This window comes from Parambassis ranga, unplaced genomic scaffold (genome assembly GCF_900634625.1).
Source record: "Parambassis ranga unplaced genomic scaffold, fParRan2.1 scaffold_24_arrow_ctg1, whole genome shotgun sequence".
In the NCBI taxonomy this organism is placed as follows: domain Eukaryota; kingdom Metazoa; phylum Chordata; class Actinopteri; family Ambassidae; genus Parambassis; species Parambassis ranga.
In genome coordinates, this window is record NW_021144797.1 from 1,891,284 (window position 1) to 1,902,055 (window position 10,772).

At 48.7% G+C, this 10,772-nt stretch overlaps 1 non-coding gene across 1 annotated transcript; it reads left to right on the top strand.

Annotated features, from left to right (window-relative positions):
- The first annotated feature begins 10,501 nt into the window (after positions 1-10,501).
- trnag-gcc (transfer RNA glycine (anticodon GCC)) lies at positions 10,502-10,572 on the top strand. Its single transcript has one exon. It is a non-coding gene; the product is annotated as a tRNA-Gly (tRNA).
- The last annotated feature ends 200 nt before the right edge of the window (positions 10,573-10,772 follow it).

The following is a 10,772-nucleotide window of genomic DNA, read 5'->3' on the forward strand; positions in this document are numbered from 1 at the left end:
TATTAATTACTTAGACCCTTGCTGCCTTCTTTCAGGTCCACCATGACCAACCGGCCCCCGCCGTCGGTGTGCACACAGGCCACATCGTGAGGGAGGCCCGGTTTGATCCGCACAGCAGCGCCCGCTGCCAGAGAGGGTCCAGGGTCATAAAATATTTCTCCTCTCCAAATGTTCTTTACTTGACTTAATAGGTCTGCGCTCCACCTTACTTCCTGCATACAGAGAATATCCGTGTGTGTGTGTTGTATTTTCCTTATTGTCCTTGCGCCAGGAATGTTTAAAGATGTGATAGTGATCATGGCAAGAAGTAAGGTGGAGGCAAACTTTAATGTAACAGTATCATTTCTTTTTCCTAGCATGCCTATTCTGTTTTGCTTCCTGCATCTTTTTTCTATATAATTTCTGCCCTGCCTCTCTCTCCAGGTCAGAGTCGGAGGAGATCACCCTATGTCCCAGGAAGGCGGGCACAGAGGCGGCTTCTCTTGCCCTGGCTTTTTCATCCAGCAGGGACTTACTGGAGCGAAGGGTGAGCCTCACAAAACTGTCTTTCATGGTGCTTTGCCCAAGCTCCTGGGAGCCGGCATATAGGCTAACGTCATCCAGGCTGGATCCTAACGACAGAGCCTCTTCACCACCTGGCAGCCTCCGGGCAGGGCTCTTCACCTCCCCCCCATCCACGGCTGTCAACGCACTGATCCCTGCGCCACCCCTTCCGGGTGCGCTCATTTTTTTTATATGCTACAGGATCCGGGGTAGGGCCAGACTCACCGCCCCCTTCTGGGCAATCCCTCACGATTATGGAGCCAAATCGGGGTCATAAATTTTGTTAACCTGAAAAAATAAAATTCATTCAAACACTAAAACTTGAAACTGAAAATGTATGTTTTGATGTTGATTTTTTCAGTTCAAAATTTTTTTTAATCAACTTTGAAATTCTTTTGAATAAATAGTTTATTTTCAGGTTTCATGTCAATAATTATTTTCATATTTACCATTTTATTTTTTAAGTTTCAGAGTTTTTGTTTTCAGATTCAAATCTTAATTTTTTACAGTTTCACATCTTGTGTCTTCAGGTTCAAATCTTTTTTTCAGCTTCAGATTTACTTTTCAGGTTCAAATCTTTTTTCCACTTTCGCCTCTCCTTTTTTCACCTTTGAGGTTTTGACTCCGATTTTGCGGGGGGTGGGACATGGGTGTGGCCTGCTGAGTGACAGCAGGACAATGATGCTGAGGCAGAGCGCGCTCTGGGCTGAGGCCTTAGCTCGGCCATGGTGCCTTCAGGGAACATCGGACGTGTGTCCGTTAAACTCAACATGCGCTATCTATCGTATTGACGTGACTGGCTGCAAAACACTGACACCAGGCAAAGTTGTAGACAGTGTCGCATCAAAAGGGAGAATATTAATAATTTGTGGAAGCGATAAGACGCTAAACACATCACGCAGGCCTCCTGGCGGACCCTGAAAGGAACTATCGGCTGGCTGTCACTCTCCTCCTGCTCTGTGCACCAGAGAAGTAATAAGCGTCAGTGCTGAGTTACAGCAAGAATAAATACATAACATCATCAAACATGGCAATTACTGCAGGTTAGATTTGCTAAAACCAACAAGGGCAGCGATGCTACACAGCCAGTTAGCACTGAATCTTTATTATGACTCTTCAGTGCATTTCCTCTGGTGTTTACAGAGCTGTCTGTGCTCCCTACAGATATTCAGCTACCTCACATCACCAGACACCTACCTGCTCTACTTTAGTCTGAACACCAATCATACTGTATGTAAGACCTGGTCAAGGACAGTAAAGCTCTGTTTATTGACAACATATAAATGTTTATTGTTTACTGATTGACAGGTCAGAATTCAAATCCTGAGCCTTGAGCAGACCCATCAGCTGCTGGACCAAGTCTGACCTCTGACCCCCTCACCATGGTCCTCCTGCAGCAGGTGCAGCCAGCTGTTGTTTCTGAGGGAGCTGCAGGCTCAGATGATGCTGTGGACAACCTGGTGACTGGTGCATCCTCATGCTGACACACACAGGCCTGTATAGAAGGAAGGCGCCCCACACCTAGAACTGGCCTGTTATCTCTTCAGGTTCTAACATGTTTGGTGCTTCTGTTCTTTTTTTGTTGATCATACATGAGAATAAATATCTGTTCACTGAAAAACTGTAACTGTGTTTGTTGTCTATTACAGAAAACATTCAGTCTTTGTTATTTTAAAAAGCTGCACAAATAATGAAAACCAGATAAGTTGGCAACAGTTTACTGTATTTGGATTTAAATAAAATACACAACATATATATGAACAAAATCAGTGATCATTATTATCACGTGCTGTCCTCAGGCAGGTGAAGACTGGTCTGGTGCAGCTTCTGGCCATAAGATCACAGAGCTGTGGAGAGAATATCACAATTACACAATGTACAGTAATTACAGCGAGACATAAAGAGAGCAGCAGTAAACTGAACAATGAAAACAGCAGCAGGTCTATGACAGAAGACGCTGCTCTGCTCTCCCTCAGCAGAGCTGAGGGAGAGTCACACTGAGTCACACAAACAGAAGCTTCTGTGGTTGCCTGGCCTCACAGCCAGAGAACAATATGCCATTCTTGTAAACACCTTTTATCCTATCTTGAGATCCCATAAAATCATGTCCTTCCCTAACTCTGCACCAATGGGGTCAGCTCAACTGATATTTAGTTTACCTTATTTGGTAATGGTTAAACCTGAGAGTCAGGAGAAAACAGAAAGGAAATAGCAGGGGGTCCCCTTTTGTCAGTCATAAACCTAAGTTGAAGATAAGTTCACCACGACAATGATCACTGTCCCATACGAGCGACTTTATGACGCCCCATAAAAGCTTACACCTCTTCCCCCATGTAAGTTCACTTTAAGTCCTAACATCTCATAGGCTGTGGGTCGGATCTGGAGGTGACCAGGAAGACAAACTCACAGGAAGGGTGGGTCGTAAAATTGGGTCATGGAGGTGAACACATCCTTTCTGTCAAGATCTAGATTTACAACCTTAGCTTGATATCAACCAGAGCTGTCTCCAAAGAGCAGACAACAGCTAACTGATCTTCTGTAAAACTTACTTCACACATAAGTACTTATAAAACACATTACAGTAATATGCATACAGAAATGAAAACTTCATATTAGGGACACACTTCTAGATATGTGGACCCACACCACATAACAACATTATACAAAATAAAATCTTTCACCTAACAATACCTCTAATATATAATCTCATCTTATGCTCTTAATGACTGTAGCTAATTATATACTTGGTAATCAATTACAGCATCTTGTTATTTGGTCAATGTGATCTGACTCTTTTCTGACTTCTTTTATTTTACAGGATGCTGTATGTGGAAGTGTGCAGAGTGCAGTTTGGAACCAGGTACTTTTATGCATCTGCAGCTTATCATACACCATACACCGCCTACATGCAGATGTACTTTAATACATGGATTATGCTACTACTAAATCACATTTTTACTTGTCCATGGTAATTAATGAATGTAAAATGAAAACTCACATTTATTTATAGCCATTCAAGTCTGTGTGAGAGTAACTACAACTAACAATACTGTTTTGTACTACTACTGTTTTCCAGGTGAATGATGACTTCTTGCAGATCACCACAAAGCCGCTGCATTGAAGTTCATGGCCCAGCTGAACCACTTCTCAAAGAAGCTTCTGTAAGTTTCCCAGAACAAAGGAGGAAGTTCAATATTAATGAAAGATTCACATGTTTATGTGATGCTCAGGATCAACATGAGTGTTATGTGTGTTTGTGTTTTTCAACCCTATAGGAGGGCAGCTTACACGTTCTGAAGACAGGAGCCCAGCGATGTGGGGGTTTCATCCAACTTAATTTGGTATATTGAAATGCAAAGGTTTATGTCCTGGAGAAATGTTATGCACCTTACTGTTTCTATTTCTGCTGCATTTAAATAAAAGTACCTCAACCAGGTGTCATGTTTTTCTTAAGGGGTGGTAGGTTAATTTAAAGGTAATTTCATAATAATAATTGTATTATATCTTTAGGTTGGACAAACACAAATAAAACTTGAATTACTAATAAACTAATGTACTTTATTTTAGCTCTATTTGACACAAATAAGATGAACTAACTCAATCAAATTATATTTAATAGATGTTTAGGTTGAGTTGGACCAACATGAAAAAATCATGTTGGTCCAATTCAAATACATTATATTGCATTAACGTACTTGTTTTGAGTCAGGGCTACCAGTATTTATTGGATGGAAAAACTCAATTTAATTGAGTTCATCCAATGAGTATAGGTTAATCACAATAAATATACAGCAACGCAGTGATTAATGTGATTAAAACTGTAATCATGTGACGGCACTAGTTCAAACGTTTGAGTTCAAAGAACAGATGACCTACCAGTGGATGTCATGGTCATGGTTTTCTGCAGAAAGTCTTGTTCGTTTTCTAACATGGCAACCTTCTCCTTTAGAGTTTTGATTTCTGTCAACAGGCTGTTGTTCTGACTTTTGCAACCCTCACCTCTCATTAAAGATGGTTTCCAATGATGTGTGTCTGGGTGCGTACACACTGCCCATAGTTACTGACGGAGCCACTGCGTCACACCCCAGCTGATACATGACCGCACCAGGTGACTGCTGCTATGACCTATGTTGGTTGTCAGCGTTCCTTCCATTCCATTACAGCAGCATGAAAACAAGGTCCTGAGCAGCATAACAATAGATAAAGTAGAAATAAAGACTATGGACAGAGCAACCATAAGATATGCAGATATACAGATGAGAAATGTACAGAGATGTATTATGTCCTGTTATGATATCATGAAAAACACGAATGAGTATTACACTGTAGGTGAGGATGTTATTGCACTAAGAGAAAAAACACTGTACTGTTTCCCCATCAGTGTCACTGTGTGTAAACATGGTGATACAGTACAGAGGTTAGAGTACAGATGGACTGATGTTATACAGTCTGACCCCTGTCTGGACAAATGTCTGTGGCTGAAGGAGACACCCAAGGTCCCCACTGTCTCATGTTTGTATATTTTACTAATTTTCACAGCACTTCATTAGTTTGTTATCGTAATCAGCCACCATGTACAGGTGCATCTCCATAAATGAGAATATTGTGGAAAATATTATAAATATATTATATTAATATTATAAACTAATGATGTCACACTGTGATCAGATGATGAACTCAAAACACCTGCAAAGCAGACACAATCATGGGGAAGACTGCTGACTGGACAGATGTTGAATAAATAAAAAATAGTCAGTATGGTTATCCTCAGGAGCAATAATGGGAATATGACTCCCATCCATCACCCCTGCACACTGAGGGAACCCCTGTCATGGTTTCAGCCAGGTCTTTTATTTTGTAGTTCATTTTCTGTTTGTATTAGTTCTAGTTTTACTAGTCACTTCCTGTTTTATTTTGAAACTCGATCTTCCCCCTGTGTTTCAGTTCTGTTTACTTCCCCTTCCTCATGTGTGCTCCCTTCCCCCACCTGTGATTACCTGCTCCGCCCTAATGTGCTTCACCTGTGTTCAATTGTCTTCCCGCCCTCCTGTGTATAAAGCCTGTGTGTTTCCTGCCCCTTGTTGCCAGTTCGTTTTGTGAGTCTTCCATGCGACACAGCCGTCCAAGTAGCCTTTCTGCTCCTGTGATTTTTCCCTGCGTGTTCTCGAGTAAGTTTTGGATTCTCTTGTGTGTGACTTGGTTTGGATTTGACTACTGCTTTTTTGCCTTTGCCTTTTTGGATACCTCTGCCACGTGGACTGAACTCCTGTGTACCGAACCTTGCCTGAATTAAAACACTGAGATTTGCCTGATACTTCCGGCTTAGTCTGCATTTGTGTCCTCCGTCTCACAACCCTCCTGACATTACGAACTGGCCTGTAAAGGACGCAGCAGACATGCAAGAGGTCGGAGCGGCTGTTAAAAGCCGAAGCCTTCAGTGGGCACCGTTTAAAATGGTGCGCCTCTGGAGCCAGGTTTACCGGCTTAGGGAAACTGTCCAGGCCGAGTTAAACCTGTTGGACAACCTGCCCTCACCGCCCACAGAAGAGAAGGAGATGTGGTGGATGGTTAACCGCAGGGTTGTCCTGCTTCAGCAACTGGGGACATTATGGAACTGGAAAGAGCTACTGAAAGCTGGCATGGACCAAGCACTGAACACAGAGCCTTGGCTCCACGTCCTTTATATAGGGCCGTTCCAGGAAATGGAGGAGTTCCCAGCGCCTGTGGCCTCCTTTCTGCCCTCCTGGTTTCCCAGTCTCCAGTTGACGCCGTTCTCCCCAGTGCCGCCTGAGGGCAGGCTCCCGATGACGTCACCACTTCCGGTTCCGCCCGGAGGCGGGCCAGAGGGCGGGCTCCAGACGGCGCCGCTCCTCCCGTCTCAGACAGAGGGCGGGCTCCCAACAACGTCGCCACTTCCGGTTCCGCCCGGAGGCGGGCTCCAGACGGCGCCGCTCCTTCCGTCTCGGACAGAGGGCGGGCTCCCGACAACGTCGCCACTTCCGGTTCCGCCCGGAGGCGGGCTCCCGACAACGTCGCCACTTCCGGTTCCGCCCGGAGGCGGGCTCCAGACGGCGTTGCTCCTCCCGTCTCGGCCAGAGGGCGGGCTTCAGACGGCGTCGCTCCTCCCATCTCGGCCAGAGGGCGGGCTCCAGACGACGCCACCTGCCCCAGAGACCTCCAGTGCCCCCCGCAGAGGACTTCCTGCCAAGACTGGAGTGGCAGAGACACTGGAGGCCACCTGTCTGGATGCAGGGGGTGCATCCAGCCTTGATCTTGGAGGGCCATCTGTTCTGGGTCCACGCCCTGACCCAGAGGGACCCTCAGCCCCAGCGACTGACTCTGTCACTGGGGAACCCCCAACTCCAGTTTCTAGCCCTCAGCCTGGTGGGGTTCCGTCCCCGGCTTCCTGTCCCGACCCCGGTGGTCCACCGCTCCCGAGTCCCTTTTCCGACCCCGGTGGTCCACCGCTCCCGAGTCCCTGTTCCGACCCCGGTGGTCCACCGCTCCCGAGTCCCTGTTCCGACCCCGGTGGTCCACCGCTCCCGAGTCCCTGTTCCGACCCCGGTGGTCCACCGCTCCCGAGTCCCTGTTCCGACCCCGGTGGTCCACCGCTCCCGAGTCCCTGTTCCGACCCCGGTGGTCCACCGCTCCCGAGCCCCAGTCCCGACGCCGGTGGTCCTTCGCCTCTGGTCGTCAGTTCCAACGCCGGTGGTCCCTCGCCTCTGGTTTCCAGCCCTGACGCCGGTGGTCCTCCCTCAGCTCTGGTTTCCTGTCCGGACCCCGGAGGGTCCTCGGCTCTGGTTTCCTGTCCGGACCCCGGAGGGTCCTCGGCTCTGGTTTCCTGTCTGGACCCCGGAGGGTCCTCGGCTCTGGTTTCCTGTCCGGACCCCGGAGGGTCCTCGGCTCTGGTTTCCTGCCCGGACCCTGGAGGGTCTTCTGCCTCGTCTTCGGCTCTGGCTTCCAGTCTGGACCCTGGAGGGTCTTCTGCCTCGTCTTCGGTTCTGGCTTCCTGTCTGGACCCTGGAGGGTCTTCTGCCTCGTCTTCGGCTCTGGCTTCCAGTCTGGACCCTGGAGGGTCTTCTGCCTCGTCTTCGGTTCTGGCTTCCAGTCTGGACCCTGGAGGGTCTTCTGCCTCGTCTTCGGCTCTGGCTTCCAGTCTGGACCCTGGAGGGTCTTCTGCTCCAGTGCCGGTCTCCAGTCTGGACCCTGGAGGGTCTTCTGCTCTAGCGCCGGTTTCCAGTCTGGACCCTGGAGGGTCTTCTGTCTCGTCTCCGCCGACCTTCTGCCCTGTCCCTGGTGGGTCAGCCTCATCGTCTCCGCCGACCTTCTGCCCTGACCCTGGTGGGTCAGCCTCATCGTCTCCGCTGACCTTCTGCCCGGACCCGGGAGGGTCCACAGCCTCGTCTCCGCCAACCTTCTGCCCTGACCCTGGAGGGTCAGCCTCCTCGTCTGGTGGGTCGGCCTCCTCGTCTCCGCTGACCGTCTGCCCTGGACCTGGTGGGTCAGCCCCATCGTCTTCGCCGGTCTTCTTCCCGGACCCAGGAGGGTCCGTCTCGCCTTCCTCGCTGGTCTTCTGCCCGGACCCAGGAGGGTCCGTCTCGCCTTCCTCGCTGGTCTTCTGCCCGGACCCAGGAGGGTCCGTCTCGCCTTCCTCGCTGGTCTTCTGCCCGGACCCAGGAGGGTCCGTCGTCTCGCCTTCCTCGCTGGTCTTCAGCCCGGACCCAGGAGGGTCCGTCGTCTCGTCTTCGCCGGTCTTCTGCCCGGACCCAGGAGGGTCCGTCTCGCCTTCCTCGCTGGTCTTCTACCCGGACCCAGGAGGGTCCGTCGTCTCGTCCTCCTCGCTGGTCTTCTACCCGGACCCAGGAGGGTCCGTCGTCTTGCCTTCCTCGCTGGTTTTCAGCCCGGACCCAGGAGGGTCCGTCGTCTCGTCCTCGCTGGTGGTTTTCCGCCCGGACCCTGGAGGGTCCGCGTCTCCATCGCTGGTGGTCTTCCGCCCGGACCCTGGAGGGTCCGCGTCTCCGTCTCTGTTGTTTTTCCGCCCGGACCCTGGAGGGGCCGTGTCTCTATCTCTGTTGTTCTTCCGCCCAGATCCTGGAGGGTCTGCAATCTCGTCCCTGCCGTTTCTCTCGACCCTGGGAAAACTCGCCCTTCTCAGCCTCTGGCCTTGCTCTCTGAGCCCCCCCCAGACTTCGTCACGCTGGGTCTCTACCCAGTTTTCTGAGTTTTTGTTTTCTGGACTCTTATTAGACTGATTTTTTTTGCTCCCTGTATTTTTGTTCAGACTAGTGGTTTCTAGTGGAACGTCTGGGAGCCGTTCCTTGAGGGGGGGGGTACTGTCATGGTTTCAGCCAGGTCTTTTATTTTGTAGTTCATTTTCTGTTTGTATTAGTTCTAGTTTTACTAGTCACTTCCTGTTTTATTTTGAAACTCGATCTTCCCCCTGTGTTTCAGTTCTGTCTACTTCCCCTTCCTCATGTGTGCTCCCTTCCCCCACCTGTGATTACCTGCTCCGCCCTAATGTGCTTCACCTGTGTTCAATTGTCTTCCCGCCCTCCTGTGTATAAAGCCTGTGTGTTTCCTGCCCCTTGTTGCCAGTTCGTTTTGTGAGTCTTCCATGCGACACAGCCGTCCAAGTAGCCTTTCTGCTCTTGTGATTTTTCCCTACGTGTTCTCGAGTAAGTTTTGGATTCTCTTGTGTGTGACTTGGTTTGGATTTGACTACTGCTTTTTTGCCTTTGCCTTTTTGGATACCTCTGCCACGTGGACTGAACTCCTGTGTACCGAACCTTGCCTGAATTAAAACACTGAGATTTGCCTGATACTTCTGGCTTAGTCTGCATTTGTATCCTCCGTCTCACAACCCTCCTGACAACCCCTGGGCACCAGTACAGCACCTCCCTGTGGATTAATCTGTACATTACAGGCAAGTGTCCCTGATCAGATGGCGGGTTACTGTCCGTAGCTGTCCTGAGGGTAAGCCAGTTCATCATCAGATTAGGGTCACTTCTACAATGGTGGTCCGTCAAATTGGCATGCTAACTGACATGCTAACATTTATTGGCTTGCAGCATGTTCCATCAACTGCACACAAGTGAGTTACCTTGGCTGGGCGCTCCCTGGCCCTCTTCAGTCCAGAGGTGGATGGGGAGTCATCTCTGTCTTTTAGTTCTTCCACGGAGGCCTGCCTTAGGGACAGCCGCACAAATACCTCCCTGAGGGACTTTGCCAGGCTGAGGTTTTTGTGTAAGGCGTAAAAACGCTCCTGTGTATCAATGTTATGACACATGAAGGAGGACACTGCCTCCTTCATGGTCGGATTGTTGTCCTCAAAGTTCTGTGGAAAAAAGACAAGCAAATCAGAATCAGCATCTGCTTTGGCTTTGTCATCTGAAAGAAAAAGGGGTTCAAGATTGATTCAGCATTAATATATCTATCATCATATATTATCATCATTAACATAGCTCATATGTCTGCTTCTACTTGATGCCTGTTGACATCAGACAAAAACTGGGAGAAAGGCTGCAATCTGAAATTAATGCAGCAATGCAGGTGGCCTAGACTGAATCCTTTGACTTTTTCTGTGGTTTCCTTTGTTTACAGTCGTGCATGTCATGTGACTTTACTTATGCAACATGTATGATAATGTTCTGTCTCCTCTCATTTCCAGACGTGCAGCCAAAAACATGTGCAGTGATGATATGTGACGGTATCATCATGGTCTCAGAGAGAAGAGCTGAGTGTGTCTGTTCTGATCTGTGGATGCTTGTGTCTCTTCTCCCCTGTAGTTTCCTGCTTGTTGCTCCGTCACACGCCCTCTGCTGGTGAGCCGCGTCATTACACACAACCGCTCATGTAATGAGGTGAATTTATAACTTTTGACTTTATGTGGGGGAAGGATTGATTTTGGAATGAGGAAGCTGCAACCTGCGATGGCACCACTAGATGTCAGCTTTGCACAGCATTGGTGGTTCAGTGGTAGAATTCTCGCCTGCCACGCGGGAGGCCCGGGTTCGATTCCCGGCCAATGCAATTACACTTTTAACTGAGGAACATGTGAGGGGACATATATTCACCTTCACATCTATGCTGTTGTTCAGTATGTTGTTTTTATATGTGTTAACAGACCTATCTGACTTCTGTTAACATCACTGTGACATACACACAGAGGCACTACACTTCACAGATGAGCTTCAGTGGTACAGTGCACATCACATTTGAAACAAGAGCAC